The following is a 21711-nucleotide window of genomic DNA, read 5'->3' as shown; positions in this document are numbered from 1 at the left end:
CTACATCAATGTTTTATTAACAGTGTGATATAGAAACCAGCAAATAAGAACATACAGGTGAAACATCTATTCCTATCATTGTGTTCCTACCTAGACAGCAGTCCTGTCACTGAAGAGATCAGTTACCTTGAGTAGCTCATTTTATTCTTTCTTCTTTGGTAAGACTTGAGGGGATTAACCAATGAAATAATTAGCATGCAACAGCAGATCTGTCACTTCTGCAAAGGAATTTGAGATTGAAGCACTTCTGTTCCAGTGGCCACCTTAGAGATACTTAAGATCTTAGCAATTTACCCTATTCCACTAATACACCTAAAGCAAATTTTGCAGCTAAATGCCCAGCATTTAAAATTAATATTACCTGAGGCCTTCACAAAATGAGTCTTATATAACTGCTGGATAATAATTCGATCATGATATCTTCGTAGCCCTACAAAAATCACTCGTAATTAGAGATGTCCCAAACGGTTCGCCGGCGAATGGTTCCCGGTGAACTTCGGTGGTTCGCGTTCACCTTCCAAAGGCGAACTTTCCCGGAAGTTTGATTCGCCCCATAATGCTCTATTGAGCAAAACTTTGACCATCTACATCAGTCAGCAGGCACATTGTTGCCAATCAGACTGCACTCACTGGTGGAGGTGGAGCCCCCCCCCCCCTTATACAAGGCAAGGTCCTTGAGCCATATGACTCACTTGTCTGCCTATACTAATTAGTTAAGGGACAGCTGCTACCCACACTCTGCTAGGGAGAGTTTAATTAGCTTCTTGTAGACTTCTCCTCCCTTCTACCCTTCTACCTATTCCCTCCTCCCTCCTACCGGAGGGAGGAGGGTCTCTTCTGCCAGGGAATTCCAGTATTTCAAAAACCAGCTTACATACCATGGCTGGGGATTGAACCCAGGTCTCAGTGTATTGTTGGTAACTAACATATCCATTATACCACCAACGCTACTAGCTGAAGCTAGCCTAGCATGTACCATTTATGCTCAATCCAAAAGAAAAATTAGACAAGACAAATAACATTTATATCATGCTTTTCTCCTGGCAGACTCAAAGCGCCAGAGCTGCAGTCACTAGGGCACACTCTATAGGCAGTAGCAGTGTTAGGAAGACTTGCCTAAGGTCTCCTACTGAATAGGTGCTGGCTTACTGAACAGACAGAGCCGAGATTCGAACCCTGGTCTCCCGTGTCAGAGGCAGAGCCCTTAACCATTACACCACCCAGCCACTGCTTAAGGATATGTAGCCAGGCATGGCCTTGCCTTTTGTGTTCAACAGTTGTCCAAAGAGAACCCCAGATAGCCAGGTAGATTCATCTAAGCCAGGTGATTTCATGTAAAATTAAAAACATTATATTTAACTGACCACAGCTGTTTTAATTGCAATCATTCGATAGCCATTTAGCTTCAACAAAATGATCAAATGTGTGAAAAATCATACTGACAAGAATGATGGATTAATTGTGATAGTTTTCAGACAATTTTGAACATTTTTCAGATGCCACAGCTGGAAAATTTAGATATTGACTAAAATGGATTATTTCAAAATACTTTTAGATTATTTTGTGATGATTCGTAATGCAAAGAATGGCACGTGCATGTGCTCACTTTTAGGCAGGGGCGGATCCTAAGAGATTCGGGGCACTTTTGGCAATTCCGGCTGGAAAATGGGTGTGGCCATGCACCTGGATATGGTTGGGGTCATGGGCCACATTTACATCTTAGTAGGCCTGTCCAGCAAAATGTTGGATGGAGTCCACTCCACAAAACTCCACAAAAGTCCACTTACAAAAAAAAAAAAAAAAAAAAAAATGCAGCATATCACATAAATAGGCATTGCCACTTAAACATAACTAGGCAGAGTTACTTGGCTTCTGTGCTGGCTAGTTTAGTTTTCTTATGAGCGGGCTTGGCCTGCCGCCAGGTTAGCTGGCAGCTCCCCCATAGCATTCCCTGACAGTCTAGTGGACCCCCTCCCATGCTCCGATGGGCCTCCCATTGAAGCACCACAACTCCCAGCATTTCTCCATAGATGATGCATAGCTCCCTGCATGTCCCCATAAAGGCATCACCGTGCCCAACATGGCACCACAGAACCCAGCATACCCCCAATTGATGCACCACAGCTCTCAGCATGCCCACTATTGAGGCACCACAGCTGACTCTGCCTGGGGGACATTCGGGGCACCCCAGAGTAGATCCAGGGCACATGCCACTGATCTTTGGGGCTAGCAATGCCCCTGTTTAAATTACTTGCTAGATCTACTAAGGGCCAGCTTTTGTAGCCCCACCCCCTAGCACAAAAGGTAATCTGAGCTTCTGTATTTGGAGATAGAGAAGTGCCTATAACATCTTGTGCTAGGGGGTGCCCCTACATACCAGCAGCCGGTGGAATCTTTTATACCACAGGATACAAGCAAACAATAATAATAAAACAAATCAAATCAGAAGCGTTTTGCAGCACATCTAATCCACAATGTGTCTTGTATTTTTCATATTGCGCCTGCTACTGCCTACTGCTCATGCCCTCAGTGGCTGCAGCTCTTAACCTCCTTGCCGGTTATCCCGAGCTCAGCTCGGGGTAACCTGCGCAGGAAAATTTCTCAGGCCCCGCTGGGCCGATTTGCATAATTTTTTTTCCTACACGCAGCTAGCACTTTGCTAGCTGCGTGTAGTATGCGATTGCCGCCGCTACCCGCCGATTCACCGCTACCCGCCGCGCCGAGCCGCCTCCCCCCCAGACCCCTGCGCAGCCTGTCCAATCAGGGCCAGGCAGCGCTGAGGGGTGGATCGGGATTCCCTATGACATCCCGACGTCGATGAAGTCATCCCGCCCCATCGCCATGGTGACTGGAGAAGCCCAGCAGGAAATCCCGTTCTGAACGGGATTTCCTGCTTACTCCGATTGCCAGAAGCGATCGTAGTGGCTGCAGAGCTGCCGCTGCTCAGCGGCTATCATGTAGTGAGCCCTGGGCTCGCTACATGATTTAAAAATAAATAAATAAATAAAAAAGTGCTGCGCTGCCTCCTTGCCGGGGGAATTAGACCAGCAAGGAGGTTAAAAGCTTTGTCCAACAGAAAAAAATAGCGCTATACACATTATTATTATTATTAATATTATGATTATTTTTGATTACATTATTTTGCACTGCTAATTGATACATGCATTATTATCTTGCCTTGCAGCACTGAGTCCTAGGTTCATATACCAGCCAGAGCACTTTCTGCAAGAGTTGTATGCTCTCCCCATGTCTGTGTGGGTTCCCACCGGGCATTCTGGTTTCCACCCACATCCCAAAAATATGCAGATAAGTTTATAGGCTTCCTCCTTAATTGGCCCTAAACTATGATACATTACACAATACATACATAGGCATATGACTATGGTAGGGATTAGATTGTGAGCCCCTCTGAGAAACAGTTAATAAGTGGCAAAACAATGTACTCTGTACAGCGTTGCGGAAGATGTTGGCGCTATATAAATAATAATAATAATAATAATAGTAATAATAATATAGTTGTGTGAAAAAGGTACTACCAAATTAAGCTGGATCTAGAAATGTCTATACGCCTGGCAAACAGAATAAATCTGAGGCAAATTATTAACATATAAATATTCTTGGCATATCAGTGACAATTCAGAATATTTTAACAGTAAAACAGTAAACCATCTTGGTAATGTTTTAAGTCTAATATTTAAAAATGCTTGTCAAAGATGCAGACACCCCATGTTTTTAGTAATTATAAGCCATCATGCAATCTAACACTAAGTATTTTGTAATGTGTAAAAAGCCTTGATGTCATCTTAGTAATATATTTTGATGTTCATGCTTGTGGACTGACATTAATTGCCTAATGTTTATGGCCTCTATTAACATTTGGCAGTGTGTATTTTCTCTTTCATTTTGACATACAGTTTATTGCCACACAGTGTAATAGACTATTAGGTCAATGCAATATGTTATACCTGTGGGTTTCAGATTTTGGCACACACAGAAAATAAGCTTTGTACAAATTATGTGGCTCTGAAAGCGTTTTGTTGCTGAGACTTTTTAGTATTCAGCATTTTACATTTATAATCTATTTAATACAACCCAGGAAGGAGCATATGGGAATGGACACAGAATCCTCAAATGTTTGCTGGATTCTCAAGGGAAACTTGGCATGGACTGTTCATAGCGGAAAAGTTTGCGGCGAACAACTGTGAATGTAATGAAGTTTCCATTCACCCCGTACTTGAACATGGGTGAACGCAAATTTTGCAAATGTGTGGGATGGGAAGGAGCATTCCACCGCAACACAAAAGCCTAGTGTAAAACTGGCCTCAGAAGCACTTGGTTAATTACCAGTATACCCTCTGAAGAGATGTGCAATATCTGTAGGGACCAGTTGGCAGAAAGCTGCTCTTTAACTGTCTGCTGTCTCTAACTGATGGTGATAATTTAAAACCTATTGCCCCATCTGACATTATATCAGATCTTAGCAGAGATCAAACGTAATATGGAGCATTGTTCTTGTGCCATTCCTTCCTTTGGCCTTCCCCAGGGCCGGATTTGAACTCTCTACCACCCAAGCCCACGGTTAGCAGCCGCCCCCTCCAGTATAGGTAACCAGATGACCCTTCCCCACTCCCTGCAGTATAGGTAGCCAGTTGACCCTTCCCTCTAGTATAGGCAGCTAGATGACTCTGCCCACTTCCAGCATAGGTTGCCAGGTAACCCTCCCCCCTTCTCCAGTTTATATAGCCTTATAACCCCCCATTCCCTCCAGTATAGGTAGTCTGATGACCCTTGCCCCCTTCCCTCTAGGATAAGAAACAAGATGACCCCCCTTCCATATAGATAGCCTGATGAAACACCTCCCTCCAGTATAGATAGCCAGGTAACCTTTCTCCTCCTTCACCCCAGTATAGTCAGATGCCCACCCACCCTTAATCCTGTGGTGCCTTAGGCCATGGCTTATGTGGCCTTGACTTAAATCTGGCCCTGGTCTTCCCATGCACCAGATGCTTAACATCACTATTATTGATTTATAAAGTGCCAACATATTCTATGGTGCTTTACAAAGTAAGAAACAAACCTGGGGTACAAACAGGGGCGGTTGACCCATGACGTCAAGTGACACATTTGCGTCAGGTGGCATGGGCCCTGGGGCGGCATAGCAGCCTTTTCTGCAGTTGCTGTGAAGAAGCAGAAGCAGGACAGTGGCTTCCTGTAGTAGCGATGTATATTGCTGTTATCAGGGGAACTGCTGTTCTGCTTCTGCCTCTTCACAGCAGCTGCAGGACGTGGCTCGCTGCTATGATGAGACTCGCACGGAGTAGAGGGGATCGGCAGAGACTTTAATACAGGAAGAGGCTGCCAGCTCAGACAGTAACACAGAGTTGGGGCCACAGGGGGAGGAGGAGCGAGTGGCAGGGGCAAATATACTAGCTATACTGGGGGCAACTATACTAGCTATACTGGGGGCAATTATACTAAGCTAAGTTATACTGGGGGCAATTATACTAAGCTAAGTTGTACTGGGGGCAACTATACTATCTATACTGGTGCAACTATACTAGCTATACTGCTCACAACCATACTAGTTATACTGGGGGCAACTATACTACCTATACTGGGGCAACTGTACTAGCTAGCCATACTGAGGGCAGCTATACCTGTCTACCTACCTATACTGTGTGTGAAAATTTTTTGTTGCTGTGCGATTAATCCAAATCTTGCATCCCCACAAGTTTGCCTCAGGAAGCAAAAAAGTCTAAAACCGGCCCTGGGTAAAAAATAATACAGAAAATTTTATACGCTAATGTACAAAACACAGTTGGTACAAAATGCAGCATCGGTACAAAATACAGAATTGGTAACATTATGTAATTATGTATTGGCAAATTATGAATATTATGATTATTATTATTATTGGTTTATGAAGCGCCACCATATTTTGTGGCGCTGTACAAAGTAAGAAACGAACATTGGGTACATAATAATACAGACAATGGTGTACACTAGAGATGGGCCGAACCTCCGATTTTAGGTTCACGAACCTTCGCGGAAGGTTCAGTACGCGGAAAAGTTCGCGAACCCCAATAGACTTCAATGGGGATGCGAACTTTGAAAAATAGAAAAAATTATGCTGGCCACAAAAGTGATGGAAAAGATGTTTCAAGGGGTCTAACACCTGGAGGGGGGCATGGCAGAGTGGGATACTTGCCCAAAGTCTCGGGGAAAAATCTGGATGTGACGCAAAGCAGCGTTTTAAGGGCAGAAATCACATTGAATGCTAAATTGCAGGCCTAAAGTGCTTTAAAACATCTTGCATGTGTATACATCAATCAGGGAGTGTAATTAGAGTTCTGCTTCACACTGACACACCAAACTCACTGTGTAACGCACCGCAAACAGCTGTTTGCGTAGTGACGGCCGTGCTGGACTGGTGCGCACCGTGGCGAGAGTGTAGGCCGTGGCAGTTTTCAAGCCCATATGGTCGCCGGGCTGTGGTAGCTCAATGATAGAACAAAAGTGACTGTCCAGCTGATCAAATTTGGTCTGACCACAATGAAGCAACAACCTTATTATCTTCTTGTATGTAGGTAGGCATAGGTAGGAGTCCCAGTATAGGTAGGTAGGCATAGGTACGAGTCCCAGTATAGGTAGGTAGGCATAGGGAAGAATTAGGCGTAAATGCAGAAAATACACTTTTTTTTCACTTTCTGGCAGCAGTCATTAAAAGGTATATAGGCTAGTTTGGGGTTAAAAAATAAGTGGGGATAAAAAAAAAATATATATATATATTTTTATTTGGACCATGTCACTTTAATTTTTTTTTATTACTTTTACAACTTTGCCAAACTTTATTGAATGATCATTCACTTCTAACAAAGGATTGTGCACGGGCGAGAGCGCACATGTGAGCAGCGGGTGGCAATTTTCAATGCAGTATGTAGAGTCTATGTCCTGGAGTCTACTGCAGAACTAATTAGGATGTCCTACATCCCGAAACTTTAAAGCGGACCTAAATCAAACATTTTTTTTAATTCAAAATATTTAGTTGCACCACTCTGACACATACAAAGATAAATAAACACTCCTTCAAGCCTATGAGCATTTCAGTGCCTACTTTTCACCCTCCTCTTTTCATAACTAGGGTTATACAGGTGGCAGCAATTAGCAATTCCTCCTTTGCTGGACTCTTCCTACTCCACCAGTCTGCCGGATTCTGTCCCAGCAATATGAAAAGAAGGGAGAGGTTCCTCAAATAAATGTAAAATATTTTATATTTGTCATCCTGCAGCTGAAAAAAGGCTGCTATTCATTATTATAATTTAGAAAATAGATTTAATTTCTGAAATCTTGTATTTTTAATTTGGGTCCACTTTAAGCAATTCAAGATATCAAAAGTTTGAGAGTAACGGATGTGTTTTGGCAGGGGATTCCAGAGGAGGGGTGAAGCACGTCCAAGGTCTTATATACCTGAATGTGAGGAGGTGATTCTAATCTAGAGGTGGACAAGGTCATGTGCAGATCTGAGATTGCGGTTGGGTTAGTATCTGGAAGCTAGTGAAGAGATATACAAAGGAGAGAGATTGTGGAGTCCTTCGTAAGTTAGGGTTAAACTTAAGAGTTTGAACTGGATCCTCTGGTTAATTGGTGGATGTTTTTTATATACAAAAAAGTTTAAGTATACAAAAAAGTATAAGTTTAAGTAAGCTTATCCCTCTCGGCTCCAGGGGTAACTTCCACCTCACACGTGTTCCTGATGGCTTGTCTGCCATATTTTCCTTCAACACCATTTGCTTCTTAAACATTTTTCCACCGTCTCTATCCTCCTCTCCAACCCTCTCCAACCCTATAACTATAGTTCCCTAAGCACAGTGCTTGAGGTTATGACAGCAGCCCGCTCATGACAGCAGCCCACTCATGACCTGGCTGCTGTCATGAGCGGACACGCTATATGACTCTCTGTTTTTTGTTTTAATGTAATTGCACCTTAGCACCTATGCACTGTCGCACTTCACTTTGTTCCCTTGAAAAAGCTTCTGCTAGGAAGTGAAACATGTTGGGTTATTGGTTTGGTGGGGGATTTGTGTAATTTATTAATGCAGTTATGAACTAATGGGCAGAAAAATACTCTCCAGGGATACTTACTATAGACCCCTAGCTCATTATAACTGAGTTCTATCAGTACATGACAGCTAGCTTACACAGATATTGTTCTAATTTATAAATGTAAATCATTAAAAGTTACGTTTTATTAGGCCTACTTCTTAGGTAATAATTGTTTATTAGTTTACTGCAATCAGGTTTTGTGAGTATTATTATAATTGGTAGACAATGAAGAACTTGACAAAGAGAAGCAGCAGAGGAAGAGCAAGAAGAAAGATGAATAAGTCGAGCAGCCAAGTTCAGTACAGATTGGAGCTGTGCCAGTCTGTTAGTTGGCAGGCCATAAAGTAGTATGTTACAACAGTCCAGACATGATATTATAAGAGCATGTACTAACATTTTAGTTGTGTCCTGAGTGAAAAAGAGTTAGAGATGACAAGGGCTGGTAAAGGAGTGAATATGAGGAATAAAAGAGAGAAAGGAGTCAAATATTAACCCTAAGCACTGTGCTTTGGGAACTATAGTTATAGGGTTGTTAATAACATTTTTTGTTCTATCAGGCAGAAAGGATAGAGACAGTGAAAAAATGTTTAGTTCTGTTTTACTCATATTATGTTTTAAGAAGCAAATGGTGATGAAGTTAGATATGGCAGACTAGCCATCAGGAACACGTGTTATACTTTTTTGTATACTTGAACAAACTTTTTTGTATATAAAAAACATCTTAATTTTTACATTTGACTCCTCAATTATATTTTTTTTATTCTATGTAAAATAAAACCATAAACCATATACAAATGTACAGGGTGAGCCATTTATATGGATACACCTTAATAAAATGGAAATGGTTGGTGATATTAACTTCCTGTTTGTGGCACATTAGTATATGTGAGGGGGGAAACATTTAGAGATGGGTGGTGACCATGGCGGCCATTTTGAAGTCGGCCATCTTGAGTCCAACTTTTGTTTTTTCAATAGGTAGAGGGTCATGTGACACATCAAACTTATTGGGAATTTCACAAGAAAAACAATGGTGCTTGGTTTTAACGTAACTGTATTCTTTCATGAGTTATTTACAAGTTTCTGACCACTTATAAAATGTGTTCAATGGGCTGCCCATTGTGTTGGATTGTCAATGCAACCCTCTTCTCCCACTGTTCACACACTGATAGCAGCATCTCAGGAGAAATGCTAACACAGGCTTCCAGTATTCATAGTTTCAGGTGCTGCACATCTCGTATCTTCAAAGCATAGATAATTGCCTTCAGATGACCCCAAAGATAAAAGTCTAAGGGGGTCAGATTGGGAGACCTTGGGGGCCATTCAACTGGCCCATGAAGACCAATCCACTTTCCAGGAAACTGTTCATCTAGGAATGCTCGGACCTGATGCCCATAATATGGGGCACCACCACATTATGGGTGTCAGGTCCGAGCATTGATAGATGAACAGTTTCCTGAAAAGTGGATTGGTTGAATGGCTAAGGTCTGACCCCCAGTCTGACCCCCTTAGACTTTTATCTTTGGGGTCATCTGAAGGCAATTGTCTATGCTGTGAAGATACGAGATGTACAGCACCTGAAACTACGGATACTGGAAGCCTGTGCTAGCATTTCTCCTGCGGTGTTGCTATCAGTGTGTGAAGAGTGGGGGAAGAGGGTTGCATTGACAATCCAACACAATGGGCAGCACATTAAACACATTTTATAAGTGGTCAGAAACTTGTAAATAACTCATGAAAGAATAAAGTTACATTAAAACCAAGCACACCATTGTTTTTCTTGTGAAATTCCCAATAAGTTTGATGTGTCACATGACCTTCTTCTTCAAAATGTCCGACTTCAAAATGGCCACCATGGCCACCACCCATCTTGAAAAGTTTCCCCCCTCACATATACTAATGTGCCACAAACAGGAAGTTAATGTCAGCAACCATTCCCATTTTATTAAGGTGTATCCATATACATCTCCCACCCTGTATTTTACACAAACAAAATGTTTAAGTTAGGCACCCTCCAGGGGGTTAGGTACCACCTGGAGGGTCTTATTTATGTATTTATTGTATTTACAAAGCACCAACATATTATGCAGTGCTGGAAATTGGTTAAGGTTACAGACAATATTTAGGGTGACATACAGCAATAAGACAATACAGGAATACATGCAAACCAGATCACACACCACAGTATGAGTACAAGGTAATGCTTAATCAGTCACTGGATGGGAGCATGGAGATTAGGCCAGTCGAATTCACTCATGAGTTCACAGATCCATAGGATGGGTGTGCAGTAATGGAGGTGCGTGAACAGGTAGGAGACACAAGGAGGACCCTGTCAAAGGCTTACAATCTAGAGGGAGAGGTAGGGACACAAAAGGTAGGGGACCAAAGTCCGGCTGCAGGTTTAGAGCACAAGTTTAGGGAGGGGGGGTAGGCCAGAGTGAAAAGGTGTGTTTTGAGGGCCTTTTTGATGATGTTGATGGAGGGTGTAGCTCTAATGGGGGGTGGTAGGAAGTTCCATAGTGTTGGAGCAGCCCTTGAAAAGTCCTGAAGTAGAGCATGGGACTGGGTGATGCGAGGGGCGGTCAGACGAAGTTCATTGGAGAAGCGGAGTGAGCGGCTAGGTGTGTACCCCTGAGTAAGATTGGAAATGTAAGTTGGGCAGGTTTTGTGGACAGATTTGTAGGTCAGACACAGTATCTTGAATCTGATTCTGCACTGGATAGGAAGCCAGTGAAGGGATCCACTGTGGTGGAGCGATGGGAGAAGTGGATAATTATGGTTGCCACATTCATGACAGATTCCAGCGGGGCAATTTGGCTCATAGGGAGACCTGACAGAAGGGCATTGCAGTAGTCAAGGCAGGAAATTATGAGGGCGTGGATGAGGAGTTTGGTGGTCAGGAAAGGTCGGATATTGCAGAGGTTTCAGAGATGGAAATTGCAGGACTTTGTAAGGTTTTGGATGTGGGGGGTGGAGGAGAGTGTGGAGTCCAGGGTGACACCCAGACAGCGGGCTTGAGAGGTAGGGTGAATGGTAGTGTGGTTAACCGTGACATACACATTTGGAAGGATCAATGATGGCTTGAGTGGGAAGATCATAAATTTTGTTTTGTGCAGGTTTAGTTTCAGATACCTAGCAGACATCCAGGAGGAGATGGCTGATAGGCAGGAGTAGGCCTTGTCCATGGTAGTGGTGGATAGTTTAGGGGTGTGCAGGTAGATCTGGGTGTCATCTGCATACAGATGATCGTTAAAATCCGTGCAGGAGATAACCTTGCCAATTTGAGGTTGTGCATAGGGAGAACAGTAGGTGGCCAAGAACCGAGCCTTGCGGGGTGGATGAGGACTCATTGACGGAGGTCATGAAGGAGCAGTAGGAGAGGTAGGATGAGAGCCGGGCCAGGGCATGAATGTCCATGGACTGGAGGAGTAGGGGATGTTCCACTGTGTCAAAAGCTGCTGAAGGGTCAAGAAGGAGGAGAATGGAGTATTTGCCTTCAACTTCAGCTAAGGCGAGGTCATTGACCACTTTGGTGAGAGCTATTTCGGTTGAGTGGGCAGGCCAAAATCCAGATTGCAGTCGGTCCAGTAGGGAGTTGGCATTGAGGTACTGGGTCGGACGCTCAAGGAGTTTTGAGGAAAAGGGGATGAGGGTGGTAGTTGGAGAGTAGTGAGGGGTCAAGGGAGGGTTTCTTGAGCAGGGGTAGTAAAGTAGCCTACTTGAAGTCTGAAAGGAAGGTGCCTGTGAATAGGGAGATGTTTAAAAGGGCAGTAAGGACTGGGGCCAAAGCCAGGAAGTGAGGCCAGAGTAAGTCAGAAGGGACGAGGTCAGGGGGGGAGGTAGTGGTATGGGAAGTCTGCAGTAGGTGGTTGACTGTCTCAATGGTAGTAGGAGTTAAGGAGGTGTGTTCCAAACTGCGTCACACGACTACTACACTTCATCCTTTAACCCGGAAGGAGGAAGTGTTTGTAGTCATGTGACCGTGGCTTGGAACGCAGCATGGGATGCACCATGGGATGGGTTAAAGAAGAAGGCTGCTGGGTAAGTTTAACCCCCCCCCTCCCAACACACACACACCCGCTCAGCTGCACTAATTAGGAGGATGAAATCCAAATGAAACTCATTAGGATTTTATCCCTGGAGCTCATCCCTAGAGGAGAGGGCATGAAAGGGTATTAGCTAGCACACTGGAGTTGAGCTGGCGTAGGTCTCGCTGCCATTGGCTGGGTGGTTTGGAGGTGCTTTCTGTGAGGTGGTTGAAGGTGAGAAGGTGGTGGTCTGAGGGCGGGAAGGGTGCAATGTCAAGGTCTGTAATGGTGGTGGATTTAGTGAATATAAGGTCGAAGGTGTGACCTGCAGAGTGGGTGAGGGTGTTGGTATGTTGTACTAGGCCAAGGGAGTTGGCTATAATGAGTAGCTGGCTCACGACAGAGTTGTTGGTGCCCACTAGGGGATCTCAAGGTTAGACAACTCCGGGGGAAGGTTGTCTTTGGGCCCAGTCACACTTGCAATCGTGAAACACTAGCGATTAGCCCTACCGTTTTGGTCTGCAATTTTTTACGTTACTCGCATATTCTTCATTGTACTATTTTGTGATTTTTGAGCGATCTTTTTTTTTATTTCTTTAACATTAGAATCACGATCCCTCAAATCGCGATACCCAAGGAGTGGTGCATGCACCACATTTGTAGTTAAAAAAAGTGTGTGGAAATCCGCTCACAAACCTCCGTCCACCGACAGTGCAGGAAACTGGGTTGCTTGGACCCCAAGTACAGATTTGTAGGAAGTGAGTTCCGCACGATGTAGGTAGAGTCGAAATACCTTTATTGAATCAAACACATGACAGGCTAAAATCCATCACCACACGCTGACATGTTTCGGGCGTTACACGCCCTTAATCATAGCATAGGTGCATGTGAACAGAGGTGACCTATATAAAGGATAGGACCACACCCGATACCACATGATCAGGCCCCACCCACAAAGAGGTGTATACATAAAACTTGAGGAACATCCTCAACAGTGTAATCAATACATAAAAACATATAACACAAGGATAAAATGTAAGTACACATGATTGAACACATTACAGTTTCACGCAGCAATGAAAGTACAAAAAATAAAAATAAAATATATATGAATCTGACAAGCAGTTACATACATAGACATGCACACCAGGGACAGTACACCCAAATTACGTAACTGTATTGAGGTCCCATCTGGCGTTAAGGCCTCTTGGCGAACGCGTTCCTAGTTGGAAAATCCAATAGGCCTCTCCCGAGTGAGGAGACGCTTGTAAACGTCTCCCCCCCTGGGGGGCCTCTGGACACGCTCAATACCTTGAAATGAAAATGAAGCCATGTCACCAGAATGGACCTCTCTAAAATGCTTGGCCACATTGGATACCTCCACAGTCAACCATCCTGCTCCCCTATAATGCTCCCCTACACGCTGTCTGAGATGACGTGTAGTACAACCCACATATTGAACATGACATGAGGAGCATGAAATCAAATAGACCACGAACTTTGTGTGGCAGTTAATGTACTGTTTCATAGGGAAAATGTTTCCATTCGAGTACGAAGTAACAGACCGGGCAGGTTGATGTACAACACAATAATTACAAGTAGAAAAATTACATTTATATGAGCCACGAGTGGTTAACCAGCATGGACGTGAGGAACTGCTGGAAAACAAACTGGGAGATAAAATACTCCCTAGTGTGGGGGCCTTTCTACTAGCGAATTTGACACCCTGTTTAAGGATCACATTAAGGGTGTCATCAGCCTGCAACACAGGTAAACATACGTAATTTGGGTGTACTGTCCCTGGTGTGCATGTCTATGTATGTAACTGCTTGTCAGATTCATATATATTTTATTTTTATTTTTTGTACTTTCATTGCTGCGTGAAACTGTAATGTGTTCAATCATGTGTACTTACATTTTATCCTTGTGTTATATGTTTTTATGTATTGATTACACTGTTGAGGATGTTCCTCAAGTTTTATGTATACACCTCTTTGTGGGTGGGGCCTGATCATGTGGTATCGGGTGTGGTCCTATCCTTTATATAGGTCACCTCTGTTCACATGCACCTATGCTATGATTAAGGGCGTGTAACGCCCGAAACATGTCAGCGTGTGGTGATGGATTTTAGCCTGTCATGTGTTTGATTCAATAAAGGTATTTCGACTCTACCTACATCGTGCGGAACTCACTTCCTACACATTTGTAGTTACTGATAATCGCGAATTGCCAGCGATGGCGTCGGTGAGATCAGTGTCATATTAAATGTATTGTTTAGTTAAAGCGGTGCTAGGATATAGAGAAACAAATTGTTTATCAAACTGATATTCTATCACCAACTGTAACCTCTTTTTTTATGTGTACTAAAATGAGGACTAGTAATAAATGATAAAATATCATTTAATATACCGATATTTTACTACTTTACTCATATAGTAAAATATCTTTAATGCTTACAGATATTTTACTATAACCTAACCTCTCCCTACTCTCACACAGATGACTCCCCTGGTGGTGCCTAACCCTGAGGGCCCATCCACACTCAAGCAATTAGTGGGCATGTACTGCTAATTGCTGGCAATCGCTAGTGCTTTTTAAAGTGCTAGTGCAATTAAAAGTATATCATTTATATCTGGCACCTTTTTTAACCGGAGCTTTTACTATATGCAAATGGTTAATTTGCATATAAGTGGAATTGAAAACCAAATGAGTTGATTTAGTTGCCAAGACTGTGCATGCAGATGGAAAAGAAGAGGGGACCAAGGACAGACCCTTGAGGTACTCCCACAGATAAAGAATGGGGAGAAGAGATCAGACCCAAGTAAGAGACGGTGAAGGACCATCCAGAGAGATAGGAAGATAACCAGGTGAGACCAAGGCCCTTTATACCTGTAGATTAAAGTATCTGTAGGAGTAAGGTGTGGTCAGAAGTATCAAATGCTGATGACAGATCAATAAGGATGAGTATGGAATAATGGCCTTTGGGTTTACCAATAAGAAAATCATTGGCCACTGGCCAGTTTAGTAAGGCCTGTTTCTGTGAAGTGGTTAGAGTGAAAGCCAGACTGGAATGGATCAAGCAGGAAGTTAGCAGATATACAGTATTAATGGCTTAGTTCAGCATGTATATGGTGTTCAAGTAATTTGGATGCGAATGGGAGAAGTGACACAGGGCGGTAGTTGGCGAGTGCAGTGGGATCTATAGATGATTTCTTTAAGTAGTGGTGTGAGGTGTCAAAACCTTTTTGAGTGAGGATAATATCACTTTTCCTAAAATAACGGTAGACTTTTAGAGTGATTGAACATTGATCAAACATGTCTGCTTTTTCAATATACTTTTTTTAGATTTGATGATCATATTGAATCTGAGTTCTCTGTTCAAATATCTCAGTGTATGCCCTGCATAATCTGGTGACAGACACAAAGTGAAAAACAAAAGATCTTGCAAGCAAGTAGCTACAGTATGTGACAATGACAATGGTTATAATTTGTATCTGCTGAATTGCTTTAATCATTTTAATCAATCAAGATTTGCTTTTGAAATTGACTCTGCCTACAGTCACATAAAACAGAGCACCACTGAGCACCTATTGAGTGTTTCAAAACAAACAAGAGTTTGATATTATTTTGAAACATTTGTTTTTCAAATCATGGCAAGAAATAATGGTAGATTATTCTTTTGTCTGTTTCATTTTCTGCTTTTTTGATTCTCGATTTTTTTTTTTTTTTTTAGAATTGCAGTTGATTGTCTGTTTTTCTCTTGTTCTTGTTTGGCTTCTGTAATATCCGCAACGTATTAGAGCTGCACTGCAATCCTAGCATTGTTTTGATTTTTCAGATCACTGAGTCGAACTTGGTTGACTTCTGATGTTTTATAAAGTTTGTAATAAGTAGCTTTGGCATTTTTTTTTGTTTTGAGAAGACAGCTTACAAATATATTGTGCTACATCAAAGTTCCAATTTAAATGTAAGTCTTGGTGGTCACTGACACAGGAAACGATAAAAAAAGAAAATCAAACTATTAAAAAGAAAAAGGACGTTGGTGGAGGCGCCCAAGTTATGTATTTTTTATCAGAGTTGCATAGGTGTGGAACAAAAAATAAAAAATTTAAAACTATTATAAATAAAGGAGGTCTCTTACCTCCAAAGAAGACTCACTGGATGGGAAAAGGGAGTCATTATTATAACCAGGTGCGTTTCTAGGGTCCCTGGAGATCAGTGGCACCTGTGGGCACCAGGAGGGGAGGTACATGCGGCGCGCGCAGCGCGCCGTGGCAAAAAATGGGCGTGGCCATGCGGTGAGTGGGCGTGGCCATGGGTGGGGCCAAATGTACATGAACTTAGCAGCGGTGTAAGCTACGGATAACGGGCCTGCCCATCGAAATATTGGACGGAGCCCCCTGTCCTTTATTTCGATCATTTACAATCAGTATAGGCATAGATCAAAGATGTATACGCACATACAATTTTGATTGGTCAATCACTGACCCCCAATTTCCCACCCCCGTGCAGTAAGTGGGCCATCAGACAATGAATTTTATGAACAGAGCTAAAATTGGCTAATCAAAATTGTATGTGTGTACCAGGCTTTACAGCTAATACTGTACATACTGAAAGTAGCAGGGATCAGCATACAATACAGCTGCTTTACAATCAATAAAGGCACAGAGTAACACCTTACACTGTACACACTGGAGGTAAATCAGCACACAGTGCAAGCACTAGAGAACAGCGTATACTGTACATACTGTAGGCAGCAGAATTCAGCACACTGCAGCTAGCGTGCCAAAAATATGACGATCACGTTGTGTGGCGTGCTTATCGCGCCGCACCAAAAAATGGGTGGGCCATGGACCAGAATATAGGTGTGGTAACGGGTGGAGACAAATTTACATGAACCTAGCAATGGTGGGACATCAGATTAGGACAGTGGTGGCGAACCTTTTGGAGGCCGAGTGCCCAAACTGCAACCCAAAAGTCACTTACCGGTATCTATCGCAAAGTGGCAACAGCAATTTAAACTAAATACTGTACAAACGTTTTAACTCATACATGAACATTATGGAAAATCCAAGTTGAAAATAAACTGTGAAGATAAACAATTTCATCCATCCTACTCCTGAAAAATGTATTCAATTTTTTAGAACCTCCCAGTTTTATTTTCTGTTTTAAAACGCTAAAAAAGTAGGTTTAATGCTATTGTCTCATATGATAAGGATTCAGCTTTTCCCATAGTCTCGCAGTTAGCAATCATGTGACCCCCAACAAGACATATTCAGCAATCATGAGGCCCCCAACAAATCAGGAGGCCCCCAACAAGACAAATTCAGCAATCATGAGGCCTCCAACAAATCATGAGGCCCCCAACAAGACAAATTCAGCAATCATGAGGCCCCCAACAAGACAAATTCAGCAATCATGAGGCCCCCAACAAATCATGAGGCCCCCAACAAGACAAATTCAGCAATCATGAGGCCCCCAACAAATCATAAGGCTCCCAACAAGACACATTCAGCAGTCATGAGGCACATAAATAGACAGCATTTCACATAAATAGGCAGAATGCCCCCTTAATATGGTAGCCCCCCCCAAGTTAGGTAGTGAGTGACAGGGACCCCCAGGTTAGCTAGTGAGTGACAGGCGCCTCCAGTTAGGTAGTGAGTGACAGGGACCCCGATAGTGAGTGACAGGGAGCACCTTTAGGTAGTGAGTGAGTGCCAGGGAGCCCCTTTAGGCAGTGAGTGAGTGCCAGGAAGCCCCTTTAGGCAGTGAGTGAGTGCCAGGAAGCCCCTTTAGGCAGTGAGTGAGTGCCAGGAAGCCCCTTTAGGCAGTGAGTGAGTGCCAGGGAGCCCCTTTAGGCAGTGAGTGAGTGACAGGAAGCCCCTTTAGGCAGTGAGTGAGTGACAGGAAGCCCCTTTAGGCAGTGAGTGAGTGACAGGGAGCCCCTTTAGGCAGTGAGTGAGTGACAGGGAGCCCCTTTAGGCAGTGAGTGAGTGACAGGGAGCCCCTTTAGGCAGTGAGTGAGTGACAGGGAGCCCCTTTAGGCAGTGAGTGAGTGACAGGGAGCCCCTTTAGGGAGTGAGTGAGTGACAGGGAGGCCCTTTAGTGAGTGAGTGCGTGCCAGGGAGCCCCTTTAGTGAGTGAGTGCGTGCCAGGGAGCCCCTTTAGTGAGTGAGTGCGTGCCAGGGAGCCCCTTTAGTGAGTGCGTGCCAGGGAGCCCCTTTAGGGAGTGGGTGCGTGCCAGGGAGCCCCTTTAGGGAGTGGGTGCGTGCCAGGGGAGCCCCTTTAGGGAGTGAGTGAGTGACAGGGAGCCCCTTTAGGGAGTGAGTGAGTGACAGGGAGCCCCTTTAGGGAGTGAGTGAGTGACAGGGAGCCCCTTTAGGGAGTGAGTGCGTGCCAGGGAGCCCCTTTAGGGAGTGAGTGAGTGACAGGGAGCCCCTTTAGGGAGTGAGTGAGTGACAGGGAGCCCCTTTAGGGAGTGAGTGAGTGACAGGGAGCCCCTTTAGGGAGTGAGTGAGTGACAGGTAGCCCCTTTAGGGAGTGAGTGAGTGACAGGTAGCCCCTTTAGGGAGTGAGTGAGTGACAGGTAGCCCCTTTAGGGAGTGAATGAGTGACAGGGAGCCCCTTTAGGGAGTGAGTGAGTGCCAGGGAGCCCCTTTAGGGAGTGAGTGAGTGCCAGGGAGCCCCTTTAGGGAGTGAGTGCCAGGGAGCCCCTTTAGTGAGTGAGTGACAGGGAGACCCCCTCTCTAGCCGCCGCCGCTCCCCCCCTACCTCTCAGCAGACCTCAGGATCAGCGGCGACCCGACCAGATGTACGAGCGGGCGCTGGACGCACCCGCTCGATATGCGGAAGTGATGTCACTTCCGCATATCAGTGCGGGCGCTGGGTCCTAGCGCCCGCACGATTGGTCGCCGGCTCGCCGCCTGATCCTGAGGTCTGAGACGCGGCGGCTGGAGGGAGCCGCTGACAGAGGGGGCAGCGGCGGCCGGGAGATCCGTGGCACCCCAGGAAAGATTGGGGGCACGTGCCCCCCTAAAACAGGGCTAGCGACGCCCCTGATTATAACAAAAACGGTTATACTGTAGACAACGCGTTTCACGGGACACAGCCCGCTTCCTCAGGTCAATAAGACAGATAACCTTATTACCAGCCGTGCAGAGCAGGGGGCGCATAGATGGATCTGCCATGCCCAGACAAAAAACACATGGACACAGGGATAACATAGAAACTCCACGCAGATAGTGCCCTGGCTGAAATTCAAACAGTGGACCCAGTACTGCAAGGCAGGAGAGTATTATCCACTACACCACCATGTTTTTGGGTTTCTTTGCCTTTTTGCTTTGCTCCATAACTGCTACTTTCTGTTTGCCAAACTCTGCAACCTTATTTATGTATACACTGTTTCTTGAGTGACTGTATATCATTAGCAACCAAACCTATAATGGTTATGTGCTAACTGTTTCTAGCTGTGTACATTTATTTCTTTAACACCTATTCACAGAATTGTAAGCTATAGTGTGCATGTTATTTTATATTGTAACAGTATATGTTGTACAATCGCTAAACTGCCGTTCTTGTGTCTGGGCTCCGCCCAATGTGGGGTTTTCCAGAGTAATATTCACACTGGGGCTGAAAGTATACAGTCTGAAAAGGTATCACATTTGTCATTAAATTGGCTAATCCTATACCCAGGACCTCAAGACATGCCATTTGGAATCTGCTGTGTTAAGCATTTGGATGAAAATGGAACAGGTTCACATTGAACCAGATGATCCTTTAAATTTGCCATCCTCAGTCAAAATGGGTGGGGGTCCACAATATTAGCAAAATGGGTGGGGCCCACAATATTAGCAAAATGGGTGGGTGTCCACAATACTAGCAACCTAAGAGATTTAGTTGGGGGAGGGGGGGGGATCCTTTCTTCCTTCCTTCCTTCCTTCCTTCCAAATGACACAGAGTAAATACACATTATTTTGTAGAAGTTAAAAGCAGTATTTGCTTTTTTTTTTTGCCATGCCTGTTTAAGGACTTTTCAAAAAAGTTTGTGTGGGTAACCCCTGCCCTGAATGTGCTGATACTGTTGAGAGGTTTCACCTGGAAAGTACATTTTTCACGGGAAATCTCCTACTGCATGAGAGGGGGATACTGACTGTCAGCATGGAAGAATGAATGGATATAGCTGCATCTGAACTAAGGGATTTTATTTATTTACAGAAAAGGTAGAATTTTGCTTTAACCACTTGAAGACCCAGCCTTTACCCCCCCTTAAGGACCAGCGCTGTTTTTTATGATCTGTGCTGGGTGGGCTCTGCAGCCCCCAGCACAGATCAGGTTGCAGGCAGAGCGATCAGATCGCCCCCCTTTTTTCCCCCCTATGGGGATGATGTGCACGGGGGGGGGGTCTGATCGCTCCTGGTCCTGCCGGCTGGGATGTTGCGGAGGGGGCACCTCAAAGCCCCCCTCCGCGGTGAAATTCCCCCCCTCCCTCTCCTCCCTCTCCTCCCTCTCACCCCTGGTGATCTGGGCTGCACAGGACGCTATCCGTCCTGTGCAGCCTGTGACGGGCTGTCTTCTGTCACATGGCGGCGATCTCCGGCCGCTGATTGGCCGGGGATCGACGATCTGCCTTACGGCGCTGCTGTAGCAGCAGCACCGTTCAATGTAAACAAAGGCGTTTACATTTAGTCTGCGAGCCGCGCACTTACCGCCGCACGGTATGAGTATGCGGTCGGCAAGTGGTTAAACACTGTGTCTCTAGAAAGACAGGAGTTCAGGATCTTCTTAAAGGGATACTTAAGTAAAAAAAAATGATTTTTACTCACCTGGGGCATCCCTCAGCCCCCTGAAGCTGTATGGTGCCCTCTCAGCCTCGCTCCGATCCTCCTGTCCCCGCCGGCAGCTACTTCCGGGTTCGGCGACAGCCGCCGACAGGCTGGGAACGCGAGTGATTCTCCACGCTCCCAGCCGCTATATCACCCTCTATGCTGCTATAGCGTATATGTTATAGCAGCATAGAGGGTGATATAGCGGCTGGGAACGCGGAGAATCACTCACGTTCCCAGCCTGTCGGCAGCTGTTGTTGAACCCGGAAGTAGCTGCTGGCGGGGACAGGAGGATCGGTGCGAGGCTGCGAGGGCACCATACAGCTTCAGGGGCTGAGGGATGCCCCAGGTGAGTAAAAATATATATACTTTTTACTTAAGTATCCCTTTAAGCACAGTATGATTACTATGTTGATGTTACTTATAGTCGGTAATGAACATTTGAAAGTCAAGATAGTGGACTTGTCCATCTCCTCATAGAGGATTCGCTGCACTTTTTTGTTCTTTTCAAAAGCACTCCCTAGAAAAGACTCCTACAAGGGTCCTGGTGAGCTTTCTCTGCTCTTGCACACTTTAATGGCAGCTGGACTGTGTGCCACTGTCATTCATGGAGGGCTTTTGAAAGCAAAGGAATACCTGATAATCCTTCATGAGGAAGTGGACTACTCCAAAAATGTCGGATTTGTAAAAAAAAAACTGCAGCTTGTAACATAGAAAAAAAGGTAATAAACAGTGCATTTTGCTCTGGGACAAATGTACAT

General features: G+C 44.6%; 1 protein-coding gene across 4 annotated transcripts in view; it reads left to right on the top strand.

The window, feature by feature from the left end:
* GRID1 (glutamate ionotropic receptor delta type subunit 1) overlaps nucleotides 1-21711 on the top strand; it is a 1791150-nt gene that overhangs the window by 954162 nt on the left and 815277 nt on the right. The gene's annotated exons all lie outside the window — the stretch shown is intronic.

This window comes from Hyperolius riggenbachi, chromosome 10 (genome assembly GCF_040937935.1).
Source record: "Hyperolius riggenbachi isolate aHypRig1 chromosome 10, aHypRig1.pri, whole genome shotgun sequence".
Classification (NCBI taxonomy): Eukaryota; Metazoa; Chordata; class Amphibia; order Anura; family Hyperoliidae; genus Hyperolius; species Hyperolius riggenbachi.
Note: the sequence above shows the minus strand (reverse complement) of the source record. Positions and strands in the feature narration are given on the sequence as shown.